Source organism: Vicia villosa, linkage group LG1 (genome assembly GCF_029867415.1).
Source record: "Vicia villosa cultivar HV-30 ecotype Madison, WI linkage group LG1, Vvil1.0, whole genome shotgun sequence".
Classification (NCBI taxonomy): domain Eukaryota; kingdom Viridiplantae; phylum Streptophyta; class Magnoliopsida; order Fabales; family Fabaceae; genus Vicia; species Vicia villosa.
The window spans coordinates 149,098,564-149,114,292 of NC_081180.1; positions in this window are offsets into that span (position 1 = coordinate 149,098,564).

Genomic DNA, 15,729 nt, shown 5'->3' on the forward strand with positions numbered 1-15,729 from the left:
ACCTACTTAAGTCGAAGTTCTTTTCATCTGCATACATTTGTACTGTTTGTTAACACCCTTACCATGTCACGGGAACCATCGACTCTGATATGCCATCGATTGCTGACATGAGGAAGAGCACCTCGTTGTGTTCAAGAGAAATCAAACAAGTTAGAAAGGCACTACATATTAATCCAAAACTATAAGACATTAAGTATATGAGTCTTCTCACTTATAAAGTACTCAACCTTAATATTTTCAAGAAATGTGAGACTTCCAACTCACACTTGTATCTTAACACTAGTCCTATTATTTTTCATGATAATCTACCACATATTTTGAATTTGATTATTTTATAAAAAAAAATACTAATATCTAACTTTGTTAGTTAAATCATATTGATAAAATAAAGAGGATATGGTTTTAAATCAATTTAGATCTGAAATGAAATTTGTTGACTAAGTGATTTTAAATACAAGAGAGGGGTGAATTATGTTATTTGATTTTTGACAAACAATTAATTATAATATTTTAATTAATTTTAATTAATAAGAATAAAAAATAGATTAAGCAACGAAATATAAAATAGTGAAAAACAAGGGATAGAGATAGAAACACCACACTAAGAATTTATAGTGGCTTGACTTTAAACCATGCAGCCTAATCCAGTTTCTCAAAAGTTTTTTCTTGAGATTTCCAATATAACAGGTTAAGCTTTTACACCAAGATCATGTTAGAACAAGATTTGTTCTGATCAATATTCTTAGGTTTTGATGATAACAAGGATATGAATTTTGGTGTGAGATAATGTGGTACTCTAATACACTGCAATTTTCCCTTTCAGGAAATATATAAAGAGTATGCACAACATCAGCGCTCAGAAGCTTTGTCTCAGAAAGGTTCAGCATGCAACATCAGAACATGGTCTGGCAAGACATCAGAAGATGGTCAAGAGCAGAATCAGAACATGGGTCTATGGAAGCATCAGAAGAACTTGAGATCAGAAGCAGAAGCAACTGAAGTTCTCATGGTATCACGCTCAGAAAGCACTTCAAGGTCAGAAGACAAGAAGATGCTCTGCACCAAGCTGTTTGACTCTGATGATATTCAAACGTTGTATACACAAACATCAGATCAGAAGCAAGTACAAGATGGCAGGCTACGCTGACTGACAAAAGGAACGTTAGAAGCTATTAAAGGCAGCGTCAGTAGACACAGCGTAAACAAGGCTCGAGGTAGTTGACAAAAAAGTGAAACATTAAATGCAATGCTGTACGGAATACGCAAAGCATTAAATGCTCCCAACGGTCATCTTCTCAAGTGCCTATAAATATGAAGTTCTGATGAGAAGCAAGGTTACCAATTCTGAACGAACATATTCTGAAACTTGCTGAGACGCTGTTCAACTCAAAGCTCAGAAACTTCATCTTCATCAAAGCTCACCACATTGTTGTTGTAATATATTAGTGAGATTAAGCTTAAACTTTTAAGACAACAAATATCACTGTTGTGATTATAGCTTTTCAGAAGCATTGTAATACTCTTAGAATTGATTACATTAATTTGTAAGTAACTAGAGTGATCAAGTGTTGATCAGGATACTCTAGGAAGTCTTAGCTTGTGTCTAAGCAGTTGTAATTAGAGTGATCATGTGGTGGTCAGGATACTCTAAGAAAGTCTTAGCTTGTGTCTAAGCATTTTTTCCTGGAGTGATCAGGTTTGTGATCAGGATACTCTAGAAGACTTAGTCGCGGACTAAGTGGAAAACCATTGTAATCTGTTGCGATTAGTGGATTAAATCCTCAGGTTGAGGTAAATCACTCCGTGGGGATGGACTGGAGTAGTTTAGTTAACAACGAACCAGGATAAATATAACTGTGCAAATTGTTTTTATCGTTTCAAGTTTTTAGACTACACTTATTCAAACCCCCCCTTTCTAAGTGTTTTTTCTATCCCTTCAATTGGTATCAGAGCGCCGGTTCTAAGGTGCAAGCACTTAACCGTGTTTAGAAAAGATTCAGGAAGGAGAAAAACGCTTCAGTAAAAGATGGCTGGGTGAAATTCCAACAGATCCACCTGCATCTACATCTGGCTCTGCTGCTGAGCAATACAATGGTAACAATGGTTATACTAGACCACCAGTATTTGATGGTGAAAACTTTGAATACTGGAAAGATAAACTGGAAAGTTACTTTCTTGGTCTAGATGGTGAACTATGGGATCTTCTGATGGATGGTTACAAACATCCAGTGAAAGCTAGTGGCGTAAGGCTTACAAGGCAAGAAATGAATGATGATCAGAAGAAGCTTTTCAAGAATCATCATAAATGTAGAACTGTTTTGCTGAATGCTATCTCTCATGCTGAGTATGAGAAGATATCTAACAGGGAAACGGCCTGTGATATATATGAGTCATTGAAAATGACCCATGAGGGAAATGCTCAAGTCAAGGAGACTAAAGCTCTTGCTCTAATCCAGAGATATGAAACCTTCAAGATGGAGGATGATGAAAAAATTGAGAAGATGTTCTCAAGATTTCAAATGTTAACTGCTGGATTAAGAGTTCTGGATAAAGGCTACACCAAGGCTGATCATGTAAAGAAGATCATCAGAAGCTTACCCAGAAGATGGGGTCCAATGGTGACTGCATTCAAGATTGCCAATAATCTGAATGAAGTTTCGTTGGAAGAGCTTATCAGTGCCTTGAGAAGCCATGAAATAGAGCTGGACACAAACGAGCCTCAGAAGAAAGGTAAGTCTATTGCGTTAAAATCAAATGTTAAAAAATGTACTAACGCTTTTCAGGCTAGAGAAGAAGATCCTGAAGAATCAGAATCTGAAGAAGAAGATGAACTGTCCATGATCTCCAGAAGGGTAAACCAACTCTGGAAGAGCAAGCAAAGGAAGTTCAGAGGCTTCAGAAGTTCAAAGAGATTTGAACGAGGAGAATCTTCTGGTGACAGAAGATCTGACAAGAAGAAGGCTGTCTGCTATGAGTGCAATGAGCCTGGACATTACAAGAACGAGTGTCCAAAACTTCAGAAGGAGAATCCCAAGAAGAAGTTTCATAAGAAGAAAGGTCTTATGGCAACATGGGATGATTCTGAATCAGAATAAGAATCAGACTCTGAAGGAGAGCAAGCCAACTTCGCGCTGATGGCTATAGAAGATGATGGATCAGAATCTACATCCGAATCAGATTCTGAAGAGGTATTTTCTGAACTATCTAGAGAAGAGTTAGTTTCCAGTTTAACATAACATCTGGAACTCAAGGCTCATCTTACTATCAAATACAAAAAAGCTGAAAAAGCAGTTTGAATTTGAAACTAAGAAGCTGGAATTGGAAAATTCTGAACTGAAGGAAAAAGTTTTAAATCTATCCAAAGATAGTGGATCTCCTTCTGAAACAGAAAAATCCATTCCTAGCATGAATCATATTCTGAAAGAATATGACTCGAGCTTCAGAAAGTTCTTATCTAGAAGTATTGGCAGAAGTCATCTTGCTTCTATGATATATGGTGTTTCTGGAAACAGAAGGTTTGGCTTTGGCTATGAGGGTGATACCTCACATATATTTGAACCTATTGATGATCTGAAGATCACATACAAGCCATTGTATGATCAGTTCAAATATGGCCATGCACATGATATTAGGCTCACTTCACATGCACAAAGTTTTAACACTGTTCACACCAAGAAGCATGTGACACATCCTAAGAAATATCATGATGACAAACCTAAAGAATATCATGTTGTTCCTCCTGTTAAATATTATGCTAAACCCAAGTTCAATCAGAACTTGAGGAGAACTAACAAGAAAGGACCCAAGAAATTGTGGGTACCTAAGGAGAAGATAATTTCTGTTGCATATATCCTTGGCGGCAAAGAGGACAAAAAGCAAAATGTCATGGTACCTGGACTCTGGGTGCTCGCGACACATGACGGGAAGAAGGTCTACATTCCAAGACCTGGTGCTTAAGCCAGGTGGAGAAGTCAAGTTTGGAGGAGATCAGAAGGGCAAAATCATTGGCTCTGGAACCATAAGTCTTGGTAACTCTCCTTCCATAACTAATGTACTTCTTGTAGAAGGATTAACGCATAACTTATTGTCCATAAGTCAATTAAGTGACAATGGTTATGATATAATCTTTAATCAAAAGTCTTGCAAGGCTGTAAGTCAGAAGGATGGCTCAATCCTATTTACAGGCAAGAGAAAGAACAACATTTATAAGATTGATCTTTCTGATCTTGAGAAGCAGAAGGTGACTTGTCTTATGTCTGTTTCTGAGGAGCAATGGGTCTGGCACAGAAGATTAGGACATGCTAGTTTGAGAAAGATTTCTCAGATTAACAAACTAAATCTGGTCAGAGGACTCCCAAATCTGAAATACAAATCAGATGCTCTTTATGAAGCATGTCAGAAGGGAAAGTTCTCCAAACCTGCATTCAAGTCTAAGAATGTTGTGTCTACCTCAAGGCCGTTAGAACTCTTACACATTGATCTGTTTGGCCCAGTCAAAACAGCATCTGTAAGAGGGAAGAAATATGGATTAGTCATCGTAGATGATTATAGCCGCTGGACATGGGTAAAGTTCTTAAAACACAAGGATGAGTCTCATTCAGTGTTCTTTGAATTCTGCACTCAGATCCAATCTGAGAAAGAGTGCAAAATCATAAAGGTTAGAAGTGATCATGGTGGTGAATTTGAGAACAAATTCTTTGAGGAGTTCTTCAAAGAAAATGGTATTGCCCATGATTTCTCTTGTCCTAGAACTCCACAACAAAATGGAGTTGTAGAGCGAAAGAATAGGACTCTACAAGAAATGGCCAGAACCATGATCAATGAAACCAATATGGCTAAGCATTTCTGGGCAGAAGCAATAAACACTGCGTGTTATATTCAGAATAGAATCTCTATCAGACCTATTCTAAATAAGACTCCTTATGAATTGTGGAAGAACAGAAAGCCCAACATTTCATATTTCCATCCTTTTGGATGTGTATGTTTTATTCTGAATACTAAAGATCATCTTGGTAAGTTTGATTCTAAAGCACAAAAGTGTTTCCTTCTTGGATATTCTGAACGCTCTAAAGGCTACAGAGTATACAATACTGAAACATTGATTGTAGAAGAATCAATCAATATTAGGTTTGATGATAAGCTTGGTCTTGAAAAACCAAAGCAGTTTGAGAATTTTGCAGATTTTGATATTGATATATCAGAAGCAGTAGAACCAAGAAGCAAAGCTGCAAAAGCTGATAGTCTCAGAAGCAATGGATCAGAAGATCAAGTTGCTGCATCTTTAGAGAATCTCAGGATTTCTGAAGAGCCAACAGTCAGAAGATCACCTAGACTTGCTTCAGCTCATTCAGAAGATGTGATCCTTGGGAAGAAAGATGATCCAATCAGAACAAGATCATTTCTAAAGAATGACTATCAGAAGTTGTGATCAGAATCAGAAGATGTACAGTCTTTTCAAAACAACACAGCTGTCATCTATGAGTTTCTGAAAATTGAATGCGTGTCCGTACAGTCAGTACAAAGCGTGCAGTTGAAAAGACGCCGACCTAGGTAACTGTGTTAAATCATTTCTTTTACCACGTTCTCTCACCTAACGTCATTCATCATTTAATGCCATTGATTTCATTTGATTCCGTAACTGTTCATTCTCAAAATTTTATTGCATTTTTTTTAAATCCGTCTCTATATATTCTTTTCAAATCATATCATTCATCTTTTTTTCGCTCCTATTCTCTCTTTCTTCTTGCATATTTTTTTTTTGAAAACTTCTTAGTCTCTTCTAAAACCCTAACCGAAAACCCAGAATTTGTTCTTCTTATTTGTTCATTCTGCTTCAATGGCTGCTTCTTCATCTCAAAATGTTGGTTCATCTGCTCCTCTCCATATTCAAGAAGAAGAAGATCAGCAACTCATTCCGGTTGTTGCGTGCTCCATTCCTAAGGATGAATTGGAAGTTCTATGTGAACTCATGGTTGATTTTGATAACATTGAAGAACACCAATATCATCTTAAAGAAGAAATCATCTTTCAAGGATGGACTTCACTGTTCGTTGAGTTCTGTGGACCAGTCTATCCAGATCTTGTCAAGGAATTCTGGGTGCATGCAGTTGTCGCCCCTAAATCCATCTTGTCTTTCGTCTATGGAAAGTTTGTGGTAGTAACTGAGGACATTCTAAGAATGATGTTTGATCTGAGAAACGCCGAGGGGGCTTTTGAAATGGATCAAAGGGCTGACTGGGAAGTTGTGTTGTCTACTCTCTACACTAACACAAATAAAACAAAGCATGTCAAGGACATGAGACACCTCTACAAAATCTGGACCAAGATTCTTCTTGGGTGTTTCTATCACAGGAAGAGTACGCATGCTGCAGACTTCGTCAGCAATGAGCAAAAATACATTCTGTATTGCATTGCCACTAAGAAGAAGGTTGATGCTATCTACATTATCTTCAACCATATGTGGAAGGCTGTGAGGGATTCCAGAAATGCCTTTAGAGAGAAAAGCTGTATCACTATTCCTTTTGGTAGAATCATCACAAATCTTCTGGTTCATTCCAAGATTGTTGAGAACCTGGAAAGTGAAGGTATTATCAAAGATCTTGCTGTCACCTCTGGGAGTTGCCTGAATGCTCTCACTTTAAAGAAGATGAAGGTGATTGATACTATCGTCAAAACTCCCCAACCTCTTGCTGGAACAAGAGTCGGAAGAGAACCCGTTCTAGCTGAATTTGAAACCTTCTTCAATAGTGAGGTACCAGGAGTCAGAACTAGGTATCTGAAGTCACTAAAAGAAGATGAAGGTGTTAAAGGTCAAGAGAAAGGTGCTCCTGCTAAAGTAAACCGCAAGAAGGAAGGAAGGACCAAAAGAAAATTTGATCATCCTTCTGTTAATCAGGTGAAGGTAGTTCAGAAAGTTGCTGCTACCACTGTGAAAGAAGTGGTTCCAGAAGAAGTCATTGCAAAGGTTGTTAAGGCTGTCTCAGTTGATTTTGAGAAAAATAAGAAGGAGGCAGAGAAGAAGAAGAAGAAGTCAAATAACAATGCTGAGATTGTTGAAGTTGTTGAGAAGGAGAAAACCAGAAAAAGGAAGCTGATAATTCAAGACTCCGATGAAGAAAATGATGTTCAAGAGGCTGTGAATCAGCAGGAAGTTCTGGCGAGCATCAGGAGGAAAGAGATCTCTAGCGGCAAAACAAAGGTTGTTGAAAAGCCGAAGGATAAGAAGCAGAAGAAAATTGAGGCTGTGGCCAAAGCTATTCAGAAATCATCCAAAGGTATACGTATTTCTGACACTAATTCTACTCCTGCTGGTATTTCAGAAGTTGCACCAATAACGGTTGCCCCTATCCCTGAACCAGAAAAAGCCCCATCAGAATCACCTATAAATGTCCATGTTCTTACACCTCCATCTTCTCCTGTAACCATTCCTTCTTCTCCACCCTCCATCAATCCTGTTTTGGATATACCACCCCTTCAAACTCTCTTTCCACCTCACACGAATATCTCCATCTCTCAACCTCCTCCCCATGCCAACTTTGAACATATTCCTTCCACCTCTCAAAACAACCATAGTGGTTTTGATCTTCCAACCTCTGCATCACATGAGCAACTGCTCCGTGACTGCAACTACACTCTAAAGCCTCGTTCTGAAGCTGAACTGGTTGTGTTAGAGTCCGATAATGAAGCAGAATCTTCTTATAAGTTGGATAGAGAACCTCAACCTTATTTCATCCCCAACCCTGCCTTTTCAAAAACCAAAATAAAATCCCGCCTTGTCTACCCTATTGGTGTAATTTTTGAAAAGGTAAAGAGGAATCTCAGAAGTATCTTTGATACCCTCAGAATTGCTGAAAGTTCTGGCTTGAATGACGTCGCTATGAGGAAGTTCTGGAGGATCTTACGCAGAGAATCAGATGCTCTATTTTTAGAACTTCAGGAAGCCTGTGTAGAAGCTGCTCCACGGCCTCGTGGAATTCTGAGAAGTTATGAAGATTTCTGGTTTGCTCGTCTCGGAGGGAGATATACCTTGGAAGAGAAGCAGTTTGTGGACGAAATGGAAGAAGCAAGACTTGCTGCTGTATTAGAAGCTAACCCTTGCAGGGAGATTGTGGTATGGATACCTCAATTTCCTGTTCTGCTCGGAGATTTCAAGACTCTCTTTGACTTTCTAAGGGAAAACCCTTCTAAGAAAGACCCAAGCTTGGTCATTCCGGAAGTTGTTGACCCACCAGAAGTTGAAAGTCCTTCTGCCCCCAGGAATCTAGCTGCCATTCTTCAGGCACTTGAGAATGGAGATTCTGAGGTTCCTGCTGCAGAGTATGGAGATGCTTCTATGCAAGAAGCAGATGTAGAAGATCATGTTGCTGAATTAGTTCCTGTTGAGGAAATCCCTGCAAATGATCTATAAATGGAAGCTACAGATCACAATGCCATCCCGTTGGATAGAAGCTGTGAAGCTTCTTCTGATGAACCTTCCCGTCTTGCAAGGACTCTGGAAGTTATTCAGAAGAACCAGGATGAGCAAAGCTCAATCAATGCTGAGTTTAGAGCTTTCATGAAGAGGCAGAATGAGCACAACAATGGGGTTCAAGATATGCTGGCCAAGATCTTGTCGAGGCTAGGGTCATCTTAGATTGAGTCTTAGTTGTTCTGTTTTTGCTTTTGCTGCATCTGTTTTGTGCATCTTCTCTTCCTTATCTTCTTGTACTTCTGTACTTCTGTCTTTTTGAGCTTAAATGAAAATTATCTTTTTCTTCCATGCGTTTCCTTTTGAATCTTTTATGTTTTTGATGCTATGACAAAAAGGGGAAGAGAATATGTGATAAATGATCTGATTGATATTATCAGTTACCGGGTAAAAAGGCCCCACATTACTAACAGAACTTGCAAAGTTCTATGCTTTAAGTTGTGTTGTTGCAGGAATTGAAGATTCAAGATCTACATAAGAAGCAACAAGATGAATCAAGTTCTTGGATTCTTGAAGCAAGCTGAGTGTTATGAAGCTTCAGGATCAGAAGCAAGAAGGAAGAATGTTCAGATATTCTGATGATAGAATATGATCTGAAACATTATGTCTATTTGTTCTGATACATTTTATATGGCTCTGATACATATTATGCGTTCTGAAACATATTCTATGTTCTGACTCATTCATGCTGACTTTTGTCGTTGAGTTTTGTTCTGTAAAATTTCAGGATGTAGAGATGCTCTGATGATGCTCTGGTACATTCAACAATGTTCTGATACAATCTAGCATGAAGTGATGTAAGAAGAAATTCAAGTTCTGAAGCTGTCCGATGGAAGCAAGAATCAGAAGCTGTGAATGTTCTAAGGATCTAAAGAAATTCAAAGTTCTGAAGCTGTCCTATGGAAGCAACAATCAGAAGCCATGAATGTTCTGAAGATCAAAGAAATTCAAGTTCTGAAGCTGTCCGATGGAAGCAGGAATCAGAAGCTGTGAATCTTCTGAGGATCAAGCACTGTGAACGTCTCTACTGAAAATACTCAGGGAAGTCTTTTATTATTAAAATTCTTCTAGTATTTATTTCAGGGGGAGATTATCTATCTCAGGGGGATATTATAAATCTCAGGGGGAGACATATTCACATGCTTATTCTTTAGCTGTGCAATTGTCTTTAGCCGTCTGCTCTTTCTGATCGCAAATTCATAACATTTATATATGTTTTTGTCATCATCAAAAAGGGGGAGATTGTTAGAACAAGATTTGTTCTGATCAATATTCTTAGTTTTGATGATAACAAGGATATGAATTTTGTGTGAGATAATGTGGTACTCTAATACACTGCAATTTCCCTTTCAGGAAATATATAAAGAGTATGCACAAATCAGCGCTCAGAAGCTTTGTCTCAGAAAGGTTCAGCATGCAACATCAGAACATGGTCTGGCAAGACATCAGAAGATGGTCAAAGCAGAATCAGAACATGGGTCTATGGAAGCATCAGAAGAACTTGAGATCAGAAGCAGAAGCACTGAAGTTCTCATGGTATCACGCTCAGAAGCACTTCAAGGTCAGAAGACAAGAAGATGCTCTGCACCAAGCTGTTTGACTCTGATGATATTCAAACGTTGTATACACAAACATCAGATCAGAAGCAAGTACAAGATGGCAGGCTACGCTGACTGACAAAAGGAACATTAGAAGCTATTAAAGGCAACGTCAGTAGACACAACGTAAACAAGGCTCGAGGTAGTTGACAAAAGAGTGAAACATTAAATGCAATGCTGTACGGAATACGCAAAGCATTAAATGCTCCCAACGGTCATCTTCTCAAGTGCCTATAAATATGAAGTTCTGATGAGAAGCAAGGTTACCAATTCTGAACGAACTTATTCTGAAAAACTTGCTGAAACGCTGTTCAACTCAAAGCTCAGAAACTTCATCTTCATCAAAGCTCACCACATTGCTGTTGTAATATATTAGTGAGATTAAGCTTAAACTTTAAGAGAAATATCACTGTTGTGATTATAGCTTTTCAGAAGCATTGTAATACTCTTAGAATTGATTACATTAATTTGTAAGTAACTAGAGTGATCAAGTGTTGATCAGGATACTCTAGGAAGTCTTAGCTTGTGTCTAAGCAGTTGTAATTAGAGTGATCACGTGGTGGTCAGGATACTCTAAGAAAGTCTTAGCTTGTGTCTAAGCATTTGTTCCTGGAGTGATCAGGTTGTGATCAGGATACTCTAGAAGACTTAGTCGCAGACTAAGTGGAAAACCATTGTAATCTGTTGCGATTAGTGGATTAAATCCTCAGGTGAGGTAAATCACTCCGTGGGGGTGGACTGGAGTAATTTAGTTAACAACGAACCAGGATAAAAATAACTGTGCAAATTGTTTTTATCGTTCAAGTTTTTAGACTACACTTATTCAAAACCCCCCCCCCCCCCTTTTAAGTGTTTTTCTATCCTTCAGATCAACCCAAGAACCTTCTTTACACCAAGCTTTTTTAGCCATGTTTAGCTTTCAACTTCAAAGTCAATTCCAAGAGTTCATCATAACTATGCACTTGAATTACAATTTCAACGTAACAAAATTTCACAACTCTCAATATAAGTCATTCGCTCTCTCAACATAAAATAATGTATATTGAATAAATATTATTTATAGTAAGAGAGTAAGTGAGAATTGAGAGTGGTAGATCATAGAATTCGTGTTTTGGAATTGATAACAAAATTTCTTTATATATGAATAAATTTTGTCTTAAAAAGTAAATAATTCATGGGCTTTGGTTGCTCTTTAACCGCTTAACTTGTGACGCTAATCAATTAAATGAGAAAAAAAGAAAATACTTAAGCCAAAGAGCCTGTTTTAATTGATTAGTAGGTTTTTAATTAATTAAATAACGAGCTCTACTTTCCTAATTGATCACAACACATTTTTAAACAATTAGGTACAAGCTAGGAGCAAATTTTTAAAAGATTTTGAAATATATAGAGATTTAAAAAATATTTTATTAGTGTGTATGTATGCACTGCCTTAAAATACTTCAAGAATTACTTTTGCTTATTTTACACACTATTCATTAAAACAGAATTAAAATACTAAAGCACATTATCAAACGAATTTTCACATCTTTAATTCTCAATGTTGATATTTGAATTTGAGTTGACTTATTTTTACTCTCAACATTGAAGCTTAAATTTCATAAGCCATATTAACTATTATACCTTTGAAATTTTATATTATTAACACATTTGTATCTCAAGATCTAATTTTCAAACAAATGTTGATGCAATTTGAATGTATTTTTCAAAAGGAATATTACGTAGGACAAAATGTAGAGGAAGGGTAGAGGCGAATGCATGTATGTTGGATTGGAGGCTTAAACCTTCACAAAATATTATAATAGTATTCCGTGTCCTTAATTATAATTTGCTTTGGAAAATAAATTTACCTCAAATTATAAATCATTTTAAAATTTCATTGCAATATTAATCATATCTTTCCTAGTATATCATTTATGAGGTTAAAGGTAGTGCACTGACAGTGTAAAAAAGTTTTACATTGTCATCCAATAGAAATAAATCGTTTTGCTATGTCATATAAACTTTTTAAAAATTAAAATTTAATTTATCCTAATTCATGGTTGTGATTGGTTGACAGTAGGGATGGCAATTTGGCTCATCCCCAATGGGTACCCACAAAAAACCCCATATCGGGTAGGGTAAATACCCATAAAAATGGGTATGGGCACGGGCACGGGTAATTACCCATTAAAATATGCGGGTATGGGTGCGGGCACGGGTACCTTACTACCCAACCCGCCCCATACCCACACTACATATTTCTATAATGTCATTTATATTGTTATATAAAAATGCATGATTCTAAATTTTTTAAAAAATATATCACTATTAAATCATTACACATTTTAATAAAAGTGTTTATTTGTTTCTTAACTCAACAATAACATACATAATTTTTTTAATATTGTTAAAAAGACTTAAATTATATGATATTTTGTAATTAAATGGTTTAATTTTACTATAAATACGGCTAAATGGGTACGAGTATGGGCATTGAGGTACCCATAGCGTACAGGTACGGGCATTAATATTGATACCCAAGCGGGTTTGGGCTCGGGTACGGAGATTTTTTTAAACTGCGGGTATGGGGACGGGTACTATAGTACCCTGCCCAAACTCTACCAATTGCCATCCTAGTTGACAGTGTAAAACTTTTTTACACTGTTAGTACATCACCCATTTTCTCATCATTTATTACTGTATATTTTTTAAATTATTAAATTTCTCTTTCATATAAAATAATGAAGGACAATTTTATAAAATTATACATAATTTTTTTTCTCCATACGATATTAGTTACGATTTTTTAATTTAGGGAAAAGTCCAAAACATCTTATAATTTAGAATACAGGGAGTACATTTTAAATTTTAAACCCACTAAACTTAATTAAATTCATATTTTAATATATTAGTTGTTATTTTAAATTCTAAAATGTTCTTAGGACTTAAGATTGTGAGACTTGAATAATTAAGATTTATTTAGAGTAGTACATATTCGTGGGAGGAGCTACAGTCTAGCGAGTCTGGGCACGCGTCCGGCCTCAATCCCTCCTTTTGTTGTATACTCTCCACTTAATAATCGATTTTTAGACAACATCAGGGGTAAAATTAGTAATTTTTAGACAAAATTAAGGGCAAAATTAGTTAAAACAGGAGTGAAATTTTTGGACAAAATCAAGGACAATTTTTTTAGACAAAATCAATGACAAAACTAGTAAAAATAACGTGTAAATTTTTTGCTCAGACTCACTAAAATTCCTGACTCCGTCACTGTACATATAACATGTATTGTGCTATTTAGAAAATCATCAAAAATAATAAAAAATGTCTTATTTTCGTAGATAATATTCTCATTAGGGAATAATTTCTGTCATCTAAATCAGATTTAAAGCCTATCACTTATTCATTTACAATAAACTCATATTTCAATTTTTTACAATTCAATTTATCTTTCTTAAATTTAATGTTGGTACTTCAACTTTTCAATTAAATTTTTTACATACTTTCTCTCCTTAATTTTTACACACGTTCTCCTTTTGTTATAGAAATATATATATTTTTGTCTCGTTCACTTTTTATTAATTTTCCTTTAATATTTAAATTTTAAAATTAACTTTAACAATATGTAAAATTATCAATCGTTAGTTGGTTCAGTGATGATTGATGCTGAACTTAGTAGGGAGGATCACGGTCTGATCTCCCACAACTTTGATCAGAATGAGGAGAGTTGAAACCACTTGATGCCAGAACTGACCTCGAATAGTTGTTGTCTTCTATTTCTTCAACAATGTTTTTTAGAATTTTTTTTTGTCTGTTTGATGTTTTTATTAAAAAAGTATTTATGTGTGTTTGACAACAGTTGCATTTGTTGAATTTTTTTATTTGTTTTTGTGAAGATTGAAATGTACAATTGCATGATAGAAATTGTTAAATAATTGTTAAATTATTTATATATTTGATAGGGCTGACAAATATATATATATATATATATATATATATATATATATATATATATATATATATATATATATATATATATATATATATATATATATATATATATATATATATATATATATATATATATATATAAGAACAATTATAATTTATATGAGTTTATTATAACACATATGAGTTTTTTTTTTGTATTTTAAAAATTCATAAAAAACTCATTTAATCAAAATATATAAAATATTATTTTCACCAACAAAATTTTTATTTTGGATCAGCCATTGAGTAAGTGCGTATTAGGAAAATGGGAGTGCAAAGTAGAAGTTGTGTTCTATGACCTCAAAAGTGTATTTAATTTTGATATTTTGGATTCGCTCAAAGAGAACTTAGGATAGTTTGCTTTGTTGCGGAGATTGATAAATTCAAAAATCAAATTGAGATTGGTAAAGTTTATCTGTTTTTCGAGTTGTATACATTACTGATCCAAGATATAAACTACTTTCGCTTGAGTATGAAACAATCATTCAGTATATCAGACATTAGAAAATGCAATTATAAAGTAATTTGAATGCAAAAGCAACATACATTTATCTTGATTAGTAATATTAAGAGAAAGAATGAGAACATTATTATTACATATATTATTATCAAAGATACTTAAATTATAAAAGAGAAACTTCACTTCAATTTCATCTAAAATATTGAAAAGTAACCGAGTTAACCGAATAAAATTGGATGCTATTAGTAATTCAAGCTTGTATTAAAATGAGATATTATTTTCTTCTTTACGTTTTTATATTAACCAACTCTAGTTCTTAATCAATTGCTCTCTTATACTTACTAGTGTCTTACCCGTGCGTTGGCACGGCTACCCGTCGTTTCCGCGCATTTGGGTTTAGAAAAATCAGAAATGTTAGGAAAAAAATTATAAATTAGATTAAAGGTTATCATAAAGAAAAATGGTGTGTGGAAAACAGAAGTTATTTTTAAAGTGTTGGGCCTAAATGTTTGTAAGAATATGTTGGGCCTAATTTGATAAGTCAATTTAATAATATTTTACTGCATCGCACGCGTACCCGTCGTTTTCGCGTATTTGGATTGAGTCAAATAAAAGGTATTAGTAAAAGATTATATTTTAGTTAAAATTAAAAAACTTACAAATTAGTAGGGTATGGATAGGGTACTATAGTACCCGTTCCCATATATGCAGTTTAAAAAATTCACGTACTGAAGCCCAGATCTGTGTGGGCATCAACGTTTCAGCCTGATCCCGTGTCCTATGGATTAAAAAATATAGCTACTATAACAGCCAAGTCAAAGGTGCATTTGGATTGAGGATAATAAAAGGTATTCGTAAACAACTAAATTGTGGTTAAAATGGATAAAATTATGAAATTACTAATATTAAACAAATTGAATATTGAAAAAAAAGTCATTAATAATTAAACAATAATTAATATGTTTTAGGACAATTAAAATACAATTAAAGTGATACAAACATATATTATATAAATATTTCAAAGTACATATATTTAATTTATTTTTTTAACAAAAGAAAGATAATAGCATAACAAATGATAGATTCTAGTAGGGACCCGCGTACTGAAGCCCATATTCGCGTAGGCACCAACGTTTGAGGTTGTTCCCGTATCCTATAGATATTTAAATTCGTTTAATTTATTATTTTAACAAAAGAAAGATAATGACATAACAAATGATAGATGCTAGTAG